General features: G+C 35.2%; 1 protein-coding gene across 8 annotated transcripts in view; it reads left to right on the forward strand.

Moving 5' to 3' along the window:
* The window catches only part of IMMP1L (inner mitochondrial membrane peptidase subunit 1), a 76,906-nt gene that overhangs the window by 11,801 nt on the left and 49,670 nt on the right, over positions 1–15,435 (forward strand). For 3 of the 8 annotated variants that reach the window (XM_030917980.1, XM_010358318.2, XM_030917981.1), the window contains exons 1-2: positions 3,899–3,958; positions 9,051–9,167. The exons of 3 other annotated variants lie outside the window; for them this stretch is intronic. The gene's annotated coding sequence lies outside the window, so the exon portion shown is untranslated. Of the gene's footprint in view, positions 1–3,861; positions 3,959–9,050; positions 9,168–15,435 lie in introns of those variants that run through there. 2 more of the 8 variants (XM_030917979.1, XM_010358317.2) reach the window with 2 other exon arrangements.

The raw sequence follows: 15,435 nt of genomic DNA on the forward strand, positions 1-15,435 counted from the left end.
CAATATTCTTTTGTTAATATTTGCATAATAGTTTTCACTTAGCATAATGTTTTTGAGTTCATGTATTTTGCATCATATGTTAGAACCTCATTTTTTATGGCTGAATAATCTATTGCAGATGCCCTTTGACTTATGATGGAGTTATGTCCTGGTAAACCCATTTTAAGTTGAAAATACAAGTTGAAAATGTATTTAATACCCTGATAAACCCATTATAAGGTTGAAAATCATAAGTGAAACCACTACTAAGTCAGGGACCATCTGTGTGTATATATATAATATATATCTATAACATGTAATCTTATATAAGATTATCATATATGATTGTCATATATAACATGATATATAATGTATATCATATATGATTATATTATGTAATATATAAGATCATACATGATATCAGATATATGATATAGCATCGTCATATATACTCAGATATATGAAATTATACAGATTATATAATGTAATATATGTAGGATTATTTATTATATATGATTATCATATATCAGATTACATATTTAAATTATAACATATAAGATAACATTTATAATACACACACACACACATATCACAGTTTGTTTATCCATTCATCTGTTGATAGACCCTTAGGTTGTTTCTACCTTTGGCTATTGTAAATAGTGCTACACTGAACATTGGCATAGAAGTATCTGTTTGAATATCTGTTTTCATTTCCTTTGGGTATATACCACACAGTAGAATTACTGGATTATATGAAAATTCTATTATTAATTTTTTAAGGTACCACCAAACTGTTTTCCAGATTGGCTGTACCATTTTGCATTCCCACCAGGAGTGCGGAAGGGTTACAATTTCACCACATTGTTACCAACATTTGTTATTTTCTGTTTTTTTGATAATAGTCATCCTAATGCATATGATGTGATATCTTATTGTGGTTTTGATATGCATTTCCCTAATGACTAGGGATGTTTAACATCTTTTCATGTGCTTATTGGCCATTCATATACTTTGTCTGGAGAGATGTCTTTTGAAAACCTTTGCCGGTTTTGAATTGAGTAATGGCTTTGTTTTGTTTCTTGGGGGGTTTTGAGTTATAGGAGTTCTTTATATATTCTAGATTTTGACCCTTAATTAGATGTATGATATGCAAATACTTTTTTCTTGTGATAGTATTTTTTGATGCTCAAAAGTTTTTAATTTGAGTAAGTCCAGTTTATGTATTTTTATTTCTTTTGTGGCCTGTGTTTTTGTTGCCATATCCAATGAATCATGGCCAATCAAGTGTTGTATGGTTTTAGCTCTTCCATTTAGGTTTTTGATCTATTTTGAGTTAATTTTATATGGTGTAAGACGAAAGTCCAACTTCATTCTTCTTTATGTTGATACCTAGTTTTTTTAATACCGTGTGTTGAAAAGACTGCCTTTTCCCCATTAAATAGTCTTGGCACCCTTGTCAAAAATCATTTGACCTTTTATGTCAACATTATTTCTGTGCTCTTTGTTCTATTCCATTGGTCTATAGATCTGTCATTATACCAGTACCACATGTTTTTGCTTACTATAACTTTGTACTAAATTTTGACTCAGGGCTTAAAATAATAATTTCAACATTTGAAATCAGTGTGTGTAAGTCCTTTTGCCATGATTGTAAGTTTCCTGAGGCCTTCCCAGCCCTTCAGAACTGTAAGTCAACTAAACCTCTTTTCTTTATAAATTACCCAGTCTCAGGCAGTTCTTTGTGCATGCCCAAGACTAGCATGAGAATGGACTAATACAGTAATTTGGTACTGAGGAAGTGGGGCGCTGCTATACGGATACCTGAAAACGTGGAAGTGACTTTGGAACTGGGTAACAGGCAGAGGTTGGAACAGTTTCGAGGGCTCAGAAGACAGGAAAATATAGGAAAGTTTGGAACTTCCTAGAGACTTGGAAGGCTCAGAAGACAGGAAGATGTGGGAATGTTTGGAACTTCCTGGAGACTTGTTGAATGGCTTTGACCAAAATGCTGATAATGATAATGGACAATGAAGTCAATGGCTGAGGTGGTCTCAGATGGAGATGAGCAACTTATTAGGAATTGGAGCAAAGGTAACTCTGCTATGCTTTAGCAAAGAGACTGATGGCATTTTGCCACTACCCTGGAGATCTGTGGAACTTTGAACTTGAAAGAGATGATTTAGGGTATCTGGTGGAAGAAATTTCTAAGCGGTAAAGTGTTCAAGAGGAAACAGAGCATAAAAGTTTGGAAAATTTGGGCTGGGCGCGGTACCTCACGCCTGTAATCCCAGCACTTTGGGAGGCCAAGGTAGGTGGATGTCGAGGTCAGGAGATCAGGACCATCCTGGCTAACTCGATGAAACCTTGTCTCTACTAAAAATACAAAAAATTAGCTGGGCGTGGTGGTGAGCGCCTGTAGTCCCAGCTCCTCAGGAGGCTGAGGCAGGAGAATGGCCTGAGTAAATCCGGGAGGCAGAGCTTGTGGTGAGCCTAGATCGCACCACTGCACTCCAGTCTGGGGGACAGAGCAAGACTACGTCTCAAAAAGAAAAAAAAAGTTTGGAAAATTTGCAGCCTGACTATGTGATGGAAAAGAAAAACTCATTTTCTGGGGAAAAATTCAAGACAGCTACAGAAATTTGCATAAGTAACAAGGACCCCAATGTTAATCACCAAGACAATGGGGAAAATGCATCTAGGACATGTCAGAGACCTTCATGGCAGCCCTTTCATCACAGGCCTCTAGAAGGAAAAAATGGTTTCCTGGGCAGGGCCCAGGGTTACCCCTGTTCTGTGCAGTCCTGGGGCATGGTGTCCTGCATCCCAGCTGTGTCAGCTCCAGCCATGGCTTAAAGGGTCAAACGTACAGCTTAGGCCATTGCTTCAGAGGGTGCAAGCCCCAAGCCATGGTGGCTTCCATGTGATGTCGGGCCTGTGGGTGCACAGAAGTCAATAATTGAGGTGTGGGAACCTACTCCTAGATTTCGGAGGATATATGGAAATGCCTGGATGTCCAGGCAGAAGTTTGCTGCAGGGGTGGAGCACTCATGGAGAACTTCTGCTAGAGCAATGAGGAAGGGAAATGTGGAGTTGAAGCCCCCACACAGAGTCCCCACAGGCACGGCCTAGTGGAGCTGTGAGAAGTGGCCCATGGTCCTCCAGATCCCGTAATGGTAGATTCACTTACAGCTTGCACTGTGCACCTGGAAAAGCTGCAGACACTCAAAGCCAGCCCATGAAAGCAGCCAGGAGGGGAGCTGTACCCTGCAAAGCCATAGAGGCGGAGTTGCCCAAGGCCTTGGGAGCCCACCTTTTCCATCAGTGTGACCTGGATGTGAGACATGGAGTCAAAGGAGATTATTTTGGAATGTTAAGGTTTAAAGACTTCTCTATTGGATTGTGGACTTGCATGGGGCCCATAGCCCCTTTGTTTTGGGCAATTTCTCCCATTTGGAATGGGTGTAGTTACCCAATGCTTGTACCCCCATTGTATCTAGTTAGTAACTAACTTGCTTTTGATTTTGCAGGCTCATAGGTGGAAGGGACTGGCCTTGTCTCAGATGAGACTTTGGACTTGGACTTTCGGGTTAATTCTGGAATGAGCTAAGATTTTAGGGAACTGTTGGAAAGGCATGATTGTGCTTTGAAATGTGAGGACATGAAATTTGGGCAGGGCTAGGGGTGGAATGATATGGGTTGATTATGCCCCCACCCATATGTCATCTTGAATTGTAGTTTCCATAATCCTCACATATTGTGCAAGGGAACTGGTAGGAGGTAATTGAATCATGGGGGTGGTTACTACCATACTGTTCTTGTGATAGTGAGTGAGTTCTCCTGAGATCTGATGGTTTCATAAGGGGCTTTCCCCTCTTTGCTCAGCACTTCTCCTTCCTGCCACCATGTGAAGAAGGATGCATTTGTTTCTCCTTCCACCATGATTGTAAGTTTCCTGAGGCATCCCCAGCCCTGCAGAACTGTGAGTCAATTAAACCTCTATTCTTTATAAATTACCCAGTCTTGGGCAGTTCTTTATAGCAGCATGAAAATGGAGTAATACAATTATTTTGGCTTTTCAGGATCCCTTAACATTTTTTATAGACAAACTATAGGCATGCATCATCTTATTTGTGCTTCACTGTATCGAGCTTTGAAAAACTGCATTTTTTACAAATTGAAGATTTGTGACAACCCTGCAATTAGCAAGTCTGTTGATGCCATTTTTCCTGCGGTATACATGCTCACTTTGTGTCTCTGTGTCACATTTTGGTAATTCTTGCAGTATTTCAAACTTTCTCATCATTATTGTATCTGTGATGGTTATCTGTGATCAGGATCTTTGATGTTGCTATTGTAATTGTTTTGAGGCACCAGAAACTGTGCCTATATAAGAATGTAAACTTAATCAGTAAATGTATGTGTGCTGACTGTTCTGTCAACCAGCTGTCCCCCCATCTCTCCTTCGCTGACCTTCCAATTCACTCCCTATTCACTTCATTGTGTCACTGAGACATAACAATATTGAAATTAGGACAATTAACCATGCAGTGATCTTTAAAGTGGTCTTTAAGTGTTCAAGTGAAAGAAAGCATTGCATATTTGTCACTTTAAATCAAAAGCTAGAAATGATTGAGCTTACCAAGAAAGGCTTGTTGAAAGCTGAGACAGGCCAAGAGGTAGGCCTCTTGCCAAACAGTTAAGCTATGAATGCAATAGGAAAAGTTCATAAACTCATGAATGATAAGAAAGAGAAACGACCTTATTGCTGATATGGAGAAAGTTTTAGTTGTCTTAATGGATCAAACCAGCCACAGTGTTCCTTCAAGTCAAAGCCTAATCCAGAGTAAGATCCTGTTTCTTTTCAATTCTGTGAATGCTCAGAGAGGTGAGGAAGCTGTAGAAGAACATTTGAAAGATAGCAGATTGAAAGCCTAATCCAGGGTAAGATCCTGTTTCTTTTCAATTCTATGAAGGCTGAGAGAGGTGAGGAAGCTGCAGAAGAACATTTGAAAGATTTGTATTAATGAGGTTTAAGGAAAGAAGCCATAAGATAAGTGTATGGCGAGCTGCAGGGAGTTACCTATATCTAGCAAAGATAGTTGATTTAGGTGTGTACATGAAGTAACACATTTTCAGTGTAGATTAAACAGCCTTCTGTTGGAAGCAGATGCTATCTAGGACTTTTCATAGCTGAAGAGAAGTCAATACCTGGCTTTGAAGCTTCACAGGACAGACTCACTCTCCTAAGGGGATAATGGCAACTGGTGACTTTAAGTTGAAGCCAGTGCTCATTTACCATTATGAAAATCCCAAGACCCTTAAGAATTATACTAAATCTACTCTGCCTGTTCTTTATAGACCGAACAGCAAACCCTGGGTGACAGCACATGTGTTTGTAGCATGGTTTACTGAATATTTTAAAATGTGTGGGTCTCCCATGTATGTCTAGAGGATCTCTGCCATTATAAGGGAATTCTTTAAAGATCCTTCCTGGATAACCTCATCTCTGTTCTTAGCTTCTGCTGAAAAGATTGATTGAACCTATTTGTCACATACCTAATCTCTTCAGAAAAGGTTTTTCAGCCACACCCTTGGCCCTTATCCAGAGCTTGCTTTTAGCATCTTTTACAATTTAGATAGGTTAAGAAATCTCCAAATCATAGGTTTTTCTTTGCTTAACAATTTCTTCCTCAATTTATCTCTTTTCCCTTACATTTTACTATAAGCAGCCCGGAGAAAACAGTCTACGCCTTTAACACTTTGCTTGGAAATCTCCTCAGCTACGTATTCAAATTAATTGCTTACCAAATTCTACTTTTTGCTGCATAGTAGAACCCATTTCAGCCAAGTTTTCTGCCACTTTACAACAAGGACTGCTTTTCCTTTACTTTCCAATACCATGTTTCTAATACCATTTCCGTCTTGAGATTTCATCGGAAACCTTTTTAATGTTCCTATTTCTGTCAGCATTCTGTTCACGATAATATATGTATTCTTTAAGGTGATAGAAGTTTTCTTTACCTCTTGTCTTCCTTCTGAGCCCTCAGCACAGTTTTCTTAAGATTTCTTTTTCTACCAAAAATTTCGTCAAGGCAACCTAGGCTTTTTCTGTTTTTCTATTTTTAGGTATCTATTACAGCAACACTCCAGTTTTTGGTATGAAAATCTGTTAGTTCTCTAAAATTACCATAACAAATGAACAAAAACTTGGTGGCTTAACACACAAAGATTAATTGTCTCACAATTTTGGAGGTCAAAAATATGAAGTCAGGTTGTCAGCAGGGCCATGTTTATTATGAAAACTCTAGGGGGCATTCTTCTTTGCTTCTACAGCTTCTGGTGGCATTTTATTCCTTGCCCTGAGGCAGTGTAACTCCAGGCTGACTTCATTTTCATGTTGTTCTTTTCTCTCTGTCTTCCTGTGTCCTTTTCTGTCTCTAATGAGGACATTCTCAATGGATTTAGGACCCTTTCTAATCTAGTATGGTCTCACATTAGTCCTTAATTACATCTGCAAAGACCCTTTTTCCAGATAAGGTCATGTTCTGAGGTTCCAGGTGAACATGAATTTGGGTAGGGGAGGCAGGAAGGGGGAACATGTCTCAACTCACTGTAGTCTCTTTCTAGGTAATTATATTATAAATGGTGTTGTATAATCTATGTACAAATATTAAAAAATTTCAAAGCTTGTGAATAATTATTATGACATTCTTTTACAGCCTACTAATACGTTTAATGTTTATGTTAGAGAGTGCTGAACAGGAAAATCACTTTTCTTCTCAGACTTTATAATATATATTAGAAGTAGGGGGTTTAATGTACCGCTTTTTTTTTTCTTTTTATTTTAACTGGAGTCTCACTCTGTCACCAGGCTGGAGTGCAATGGTATGATCTCGGCTCACTACAACCTCTGCCTCCTGGGTTCAAGTGATTCTCGTACCTCAGCCTCCCGAGTAGCTGGGATTACAGGTGCACCCCACCATGCCTGACTAATTTTTGTATTCTTAGTATAGACAGGGTTTCACCATGTTGCCAGAATGATCTTAATCTCTTGACCTCGTGATCCACCCTCCTCGGCCTCCCAGAGTGCTGGGATTACAGGCATGTGCCTTTGCTTTTAATGTGGATATTGTACATTACATGCCAACATATATGTGAATAAATAGCTCTAAAGTTCTGTTGATTTAGAGAAGTTGGTTACTCAGTATTTATTCACATCAATGTAGTAAGATCCTAAATTATCTCTTTATTAGAATAGTGGTTGTCTCCAGTTTTTTGGAATGATTGTGTGAGATTAGATTTCCTTGAAATTTTTGTGTGTTTCAAGGTCAAATTTAAAAACATTTAGCAAGTTCTTAAATAACTCAGAGGAAAAATTTTAATGAATAACAAATATAATTTAAGTGTATTTAGTTGTGTCTTCCAATTATGTGAGATTGTTAAGATTTTTAAGATCAAGCATGGTGCTTGTAAGTGGATGAAACGATATATTTAAACAGACTATTGTTACAGGAGAAAACTCATTTTTAAAGGTACCAGGATAAAAGAAAAAAAAAAAAAGTGGTAGTGTCATAAAGAGAGGAGATTGAATTAAAAATTTGGATCGATACAGAAATGCATTACAAAAGAGGAGGAAGATAGATTGGCAGAAATGAAGAATTATCAGAAAAGTGAAATGCGTAAAAGCGAAGGCAGGAGATAAGACTAAGGAGAGCAAAAGATGATAAGTAATGCAACTAATAGTTTACTGCTAACGGGTAGAAGATTAATATATCAGAGTTTCTTTCAGCTTCAGTCAAATTGATGGTAATTATTAGAGTGAAACCATATTCTTTATATCATTCACCCAAGGCAAACTGCTTGTGTCATTTTGTCAGAAAATAGGAACCATTTTACATATTAATTAAATTTCAAGCAAATGTTGTATTATTTGTATATTAATAATATGTTGATGTGATATTGTATATTATATAGATATATGCAATTATGTGTATTTAAAAGTGAATATGCATATATTGTTTTAAAGGCAAAAATTTGTTTTTTATGGTAGACACTGAAAAGTCACACACAAACTCACACAAAGCAAACTTTAACATTCCAAATAAAAAGAAAACTTTTTGGCTGGGTTCGGTGGCTCACGCCTGTAATCCCAGCACTTTGGGAGGCCGAGGCGGGCAGATCACGAGGTCAGGAACTCAAGAGCATCCTGACTAACACGGTGAAACCCCGTCTCTACTAAAAATACAAAAAAATTAGCTGGACGTGGTGGTGGGCGCCTGTAGTCTCAGCTACCCGGGAGGCTGAGGCGGGAGAATGGCCTGAACCTGGGAGGCGGAACTTGCAGTGAGCCAAGATCGTGCCCCAGCACTCCAGCCTGGGCGACAGAGCGAGACTCTGTCTCAAAAAATATATATATATATAAAATAAATAAAATAAAAAATGAAACTTTTTTCTTAATTATAAAAACTGAGATAGAATTATTATAGTTGACTATGAGGCCTGTTTTGACATCCAAGTCAGTATCAAACGTATTGTTTTGCCTTTGTCATATTATAACTGATCACGAGGTTTTTTTTACTGTATCACACACATTCCTCATATTCAGTACATATCTAGTTTAGTCTTATGTCACTAGTATTGTATTCTGCTTTTCTACTGCTTTTTTATTCTTAAAATTAACCTCAGGTATTCATGCTGACCTGTAGAAGTTAATGTTTGTATCCTGTCTATATCTGAGTCTAGAAGAGTTTAATGAACTGTTGATGGTTGCCCTGTCAACTCATTTAACTCTTGGACCATAGTTCTTTCTAGGTTGATCTCATATAATCTATTAGCTATTATGTTCTTCTTTGACCTAAATTCTCTGATGGATAAAGGACTTTAATATTCTCTGTTTTTTTAAGTCATTTTTTCCGAAAGCGTCATCAAATTCGTGAATTCAAGATCTCGTGGATCCAGTAAGAGGAAGATGCGCCTTTACAACTGTCATTCAGTCATAGTATATACTACTAATTCAACTCAATATGGTTGAAAAAAGCCTTCTCTAATATAATTTTGATTTCCTGCTTTAGGATTCCTGAAATCATGGATCACTCACCTATGCTTTGAGACATGCTTTAATGTTTTTTTTTTTTCTGGAAGCCCTGCAACTTCCCTAAAAATTGAATGAATTATAGGACAGACCTATGGTAAGTGGGCTTTTTCCTCCTTTTTCTTCTGTCAGTTTCATGTTCAACTTAGCTCTTATGACTGTTGTAATGCTGCTCCCTGCTGGACACAATGTAATTTTGTAAAGTTGGCACTTAATAGATGGGCAAATAACTGGTTAGTTGGACCCACTAAGGAGAGGAATCCTTGGCTGCATTCACAAAAACCAATAGTATGCAACAAAAGCAACTATTATAAAGGTGCTATACAATTGCCATCATGTTGATACCTGAAGCCTGATGAAAGTACTGATAGTCTTGTTTCAAAATTTCATTGTCTGCTTCCTGTTGAGCGGCATCTAAAAGTTGGAATAACTGTACACACTGAAGGATGCTTCTAGATGGTGAACCTTTGAGGATTTTGTAAATTGTGTGGTTTTTTTTGTAATGTAAGTTAGTTTACTGGTATTATTATATGTTCTGTAATAATTTCCATTCCCTATACTTTTGTTTTTCCAAATAAAATATATAAAACTGCGCCAGTATAATTTACGTTAGACGTTGTATATCTATGCTGTAATCCAGCTATCGTGTTTTCTAGTACTTACAGTGTGTTTTTCATCTGTATTGTCTGTGACTTGCCTATCATGGACCTTCATGTTGTATGCATACACAAGTGCTCCCAAAATTATTTTAAAATGTGTGAAGGTTAAAAGTGTGTTTCTTCCTACTTCAGGACTAAACTATTGTATTTTTTGAAATGCAGCTTGCCTCAAATTATTACCTGAATATCATTTGGATTTTTTTTTAAATGAGCATGCATTTTCTTGAGAAGAGTAACAGACAGAAATAACATGGAGCTACTAAGCCAAGATCTAGCAGGATAACTGATCTTGTATTATTTAAAGGCCTGGTATTATTTTGTAGCTATTAAATAAGCCTCTGAAATCCACTTTTAATTAGGATTGTGGAGAATTAGGCATAGTAACTTGTTTCTTCATTATTAAAATATTGCATTAAATATTAGAAATGTAGATCAAGGAAATTGTTGATAGCAGAAAGGAATTCTTCCTTTTTATAAAAATATATTCGTATTATTTTAGAAAGTATATAATTATAACTTTTTGTTGTAAAATGTAATGATACAGGAACATAAATATATAATACAATGAATAATTATAAATTAAATATTTAGCAAGCATCTTTGTAATAATAGAGTATTACTGGCACCCCAGAAACTCTTGATATACTTTCTTTTCTTTAGAGGTAACCAGTATCATGACTTTAATGGTAATTATTTATACAATTTCGAATTTTGTCACTTTACGTGTATTCCTAAGCAGTATGTTTACTTTTTTTTTGCCTCTTTTTAATCTTTATGGAATTGTGTATTCTTTCTTCCTTCACTCAGCATTATGTTTTGAAGAGTTATCCATGTAGTTATGTGTAGTTTTATTTCATTCATTTTTGTTATTATGTATTATCCCTTTGAATTAAACGTGCCAGAATTTATTCATTCTTTCTGCTGTTGGTAGATCATTGAGTTGTTTCTAGTATTTGATGACATTGCTGAGAATGTGTTTTAAAGAATATCCTGGTTACATATCATGTATACATTTGTTTATATCCTGACAGTAACAGTATTAAATGTTGGGGAAGATTCTGAAATGATTATCATTTCTTTTATTGTAGGCCTTACATATATAGTAAAGTGACATACAGTTTGAGATAGTTTAAATATAGAGTACATACAGGTAGATCTAGTTACAGTATTGATGTAGATACAGGACCTAATGCAGGAACTCTTTGTTTCATTTTGTTAGCACACTCATTCTATTTAGTAACACGTCGTGCCTTCTATAACTCCTTCACTTTACTGATGAAGAAACTAAGGACTAGAGAGATTGAGTCACTTGAACAAGGCCATTTAGCAAATTGGAGCTAGAAACTAGACTAATCTGTCTACTTTGGCAGTTACAACTTAAAGTAAAATGAAATCAGGACATTTTCTTGAGTGTTCCAGTCATTAAAGTGAAAATATGCAGAAAAAATCAGATATTCTTTTGGTTCTTAACTAAGAACTGGATTAGCATAGAAAGTTGCAAGTCTATCGCAAGGAGAGGTCATTACAAAAAAAAAAAAGGAAAAAAAAAGTTGCGCATCTAAAGCCCCCATAATGTTACCGCACTTTATCACAGTTCATCTTCTAAAGGGCAACCACTGTATATTCTGATTTTAACTGAGATGTTTTACTTTGAGTACTTCATTCATTAGAAAAACGTACGTCTTTGTTCTCTTAAACAGAATACATTTTAAGGTTTTTTTTAATGGCTCTGAGTTGTTACTGTGAACATCAGTCATTTTACAGAATTAAAGTGATTTCCTCAGAATTGTATGCTGTGTTGGACTGTTTTCTTCTAAATTATCCTAGCCTGATAAGCTTTTTTGTCCTCAGAGCTACTGTGATGTGTTTTCTCATTTGTTTTGTTTTCTTTTACATTTCTTAGGTGATTCTTGCTTTTTGTTGTCAGTGCCTTCTGTTTGACTCATATTTAAAATCAACGCATTTGCCTAACATTATGTATTACTTAGGTGAAGGCTTAAGTATGGTTCTGTCACATCTGCTGACTGTAAGAGCAGAGAATGTGTGCTAGCATTTTAAAATTCATTTTGGTATCAGCAACTAGTCTAGCCACTTTGTTTTTACAGGATATTGAGATAACCTCAGACTGATTTCTGTCTGACTGACTGATTTCTGTCTAATATATATACAGCATAGGTTGTGTATCCTTATTTGGGGAATAAATATGATCATTTACATGTTTTCCAGCAGAACAGTTGTGGCTTATTGAAACTGATTTGCTTAAGGATGACTTCAAATAGGAAGTCCAGTGGACTTAGTGTTTGTTTTCCAATTATTAAATATTTGACAGGATAGACATTGAAATAAAAATAATACATTAGATGATACTACCTGTTAAAAATGGCAGTCATAAACGTTAAATCAGCTTTGAAATTATGGCTTTAAAAAATGTAGAAGTAACACAGATTTGACTTCATGAAAACATTTAAGTGGTTTAGGAAAACGTTCATTTAGAAGTGAAATGCATTTGACTTCTTATCCATTTATAAATTATTGAATGTGAATTTTTAAAAAAACTAGAGTAGGGAGTATACTTGTTTTTGGAGCACAGGAGATATTGGAAAGACAAATAGTTGCTATCCCAGCACATTTAGGCATTAATATGCTGATTTGCTGAATTTGTATGAGGTTTGCTTTTTAATTTGAAAATTTATTTGCTTTTTTAAACTTACGAAGTCAACAAATTTTACACTTGCATCTGGGAAAAAAAATAAACCGAGAGCTTTATGTAGTTTATTGCAATGAGCACATCTTTGGAAATTGCCTTACGAACAAAGTATTTTAGAGGCCCGAAGAGAGGAATAGCTTTTTTTTAGGATAAATCTGAGATGCATATGTTGTGGAAGTGCAAAATGATGCAACTCCTGTGGAATGCAAATTGACAATTTCTAGAAAAAGACCAATGCATTTACCTCATCTCAGTTCCAATTTTGGGAATTCATTACAGAAATTCTGGTGTGTACTTACAAAATAACGTATGTATCGGAATTTTCATTATAACTTTGTGTGTGGTAGCAAAAGATTGGAAATTTCTTAGTGTCTTTTGGCAACGTGTTGGTTAAATGAACTATGACATAACTATACAATGAAATACGCTACAGCTATTTAAAAAAGTGGATTTTTTCTATATGAAAATTTGGAAAGTTTTTCACATACAGTTGTTATTTGGAAAAAGCAGAATTCAAAACAATGTACAGTAAAGTACTTTTTGTTTAAATTGGGAGGGGAATAAAACCATATATTCATATTTGCTTATATTTACATAACAAAATCTGTAAGTTTATACAAAATCTAAATCTTTGTGGGGATGAAGAAGAAAACAGGGAAGATGGGACTTTTACTATATATATATATTTTAGATTAGTTTTAACTTTTGAATATGTTAATATGGTAGTAGTTGAAAATAGTTTTATTTGTAAATCAAATGAGAATGAAAGAAAAGAGTTACCCTACTATATTTACTGTAAAATTAGCTATTTTTATTCTGTTTTTCCTAGAGCATGGCAGATAGTAAGCGGTGAATAAATAAATATTTGTTATACAAATTAAACATAAACTATAATAATCTTTGGATGATCTTTCCTGGATTATCTCTTAAAGCATCTTTTCAATATAAGAAAAAAAGTATTATAAATCATATACTGATTCTCGTATGGAAACAAGGGAAATATTTAATTGGAAGATATGAGATGTATAGTTTATTATCAGATTATCATGAAGCTTTAGTGTGTATGGTATTGATATTAAAGAGTAAATTATATTTTAATTTCATTGAAAAATTAAAATGAAAGTGTTCAAGGAAGTGCTATTAAATTAAGTAATACACATTCATGATTAACAAACTAAAGCTTATGAAATTTAGGAGGAAGAGTGAAAACGGCAAGCATGTATTCTGTATACTGCTTTCTGTACCACTTTAGTTTCCCACATGTAAGGGGCAAATCTTCAGTCCTGAGACTATTTTAAAAGCTGTATTATAATAGCAGTATCAGTTACTTCCAACACGAAGACTAGATATCTCTGAATACATGATTGGGTTCAAGGGAAGGTAATAGGGTGAATGACTCTTATAAATGTCTTCCATTTATAAGCATCCAGGAGGTTAACTATGTAGTTGAAAATTTGGTTATTCGGATAGATATGGTAAGAACCCTTAGTTTTCTCCCTTGGGTTGTATACATGTCAGTTCCTAAATTTCTTATGACTAGGATTTTCACTATCTTTGTACATCTGAGTATTTTTATGTAAAAGTGACTTATTTAAAGAAAGCTTCACATACGGAAAAGTGCACACATTGTGAGTGGATAGCCTAATGAATTTTTCGTAAACTAAATACACCCATATAACCAGCACAAAGATAAAGTAAAAGAACATTATCAGCACTCCAGAAGACACCTTCGTGTACCCTTCCAGTCACTGTGTCCGCTCCCCAACGAGGATAATCACTGCCTTGAATTTTAATAGCAAAGATTCATTTTTCTTGTTTTTGTATTATATATAGAAAATTATACAGTAGAATTTTTTGTGTCTGATTTCCTTTGTTCAACATTGTGTCTTAAGATTTATCCACATAGTTGTAGTTTGTTTTTATTGCTGCATGTAGTTGTGAATATATAACTATTATTTATCCATTCTACTGTTAGTGGACATTTGCGTGGTTTCTATATAATGCTTTTATGAACATTCTAATACATATTTCTTGAGTTATATATCTACACATTTCTTTTGGTGATATATCTAGGAGCAAAATTACCGGGTCAGCAGTAAATACATGTTCAGCTTTAAGCAACAATGGTGAACAGTTTTCTAAAATGTTTGTATCAGGCTATATTTATAGTATGCAAGAGAGTTCTAGTTGCTCCATATGTTTCCAACACTCTTTTTTTCCCCCATCTTTTTCATTTTTCCAATTCTGGTGGGTGCAAAGTAGTAAACCGTAATGATTTAACTTTATATTTCCCCGATTAATGAAGTTGAGTACCTTTTCATATGTATATGGGCTGTTTGGTTATTCTCTTCTGTGAAGTTCCTGTTCACTTCTTTGGCCTACTTTTCTGTTAGCCTATCTGTCATTTCCTTTGATTTGTGGGAGTTCTTTGTATATTCAAAATATGAGTCCTTCATTGGCGATAGGTATTGCAACTATGTCTTCTTCTGTGAGGTTTGTCTTTTTACTCTCTTAATAGTGCTTTTAATGAACAGAAGTTTATGTCTTTAAAGTAGTCTAGTTCATCATTTATGTTTAGTGCTTTTTAATTCTTGTTTAAGAAATATGTATCTACTTCAGGAATGTTTTATCTTGGTTTTTCTTTAAAAGCATGTTTGCTTTACCTTTTAGATTTAAAATTTCAGTCTGTATTTACATATTATGGAGTTTTGCAATATTTTTGGACTCAGTCTGTATCTGGAGACAGAAAAATGAGGTGGACTTAGGCCGATGACCGTAATTACGTACTTTCTACAAAGTACTCCCTTAAGAAAACAGTGTGTTTATTCATGTTCACTTTATATGCAGTTTTAATGTACTACTTTGTTAGTTTGCCTTTAAGGAGAGTCTACTAGAGTATTAAGGGAGGAATTTTGGGGTGAAGAAGTAGATGTTATGATTTTTAATATTTTAAACAATAGTATTCATAAATATGTTTATTCATGAAATACACAATTTTG

Source organism: Rhinopithecus roxellana, chromosome 15 (genome assembly GCF_007565055.1).
Source record: "Rhinopithecus roxellana isolate Shanxi Qingling chromosome 15, ASM756505v1, whole genome shotgun sequence".
NCBI classification, from domain to species: domain Eukaryota; kingdom Metazoa; phylum Chordata; class Mammalia; order Primates; family Cercopithecidae; genus Rhinopithecus; species Rhinopithecus roxellana.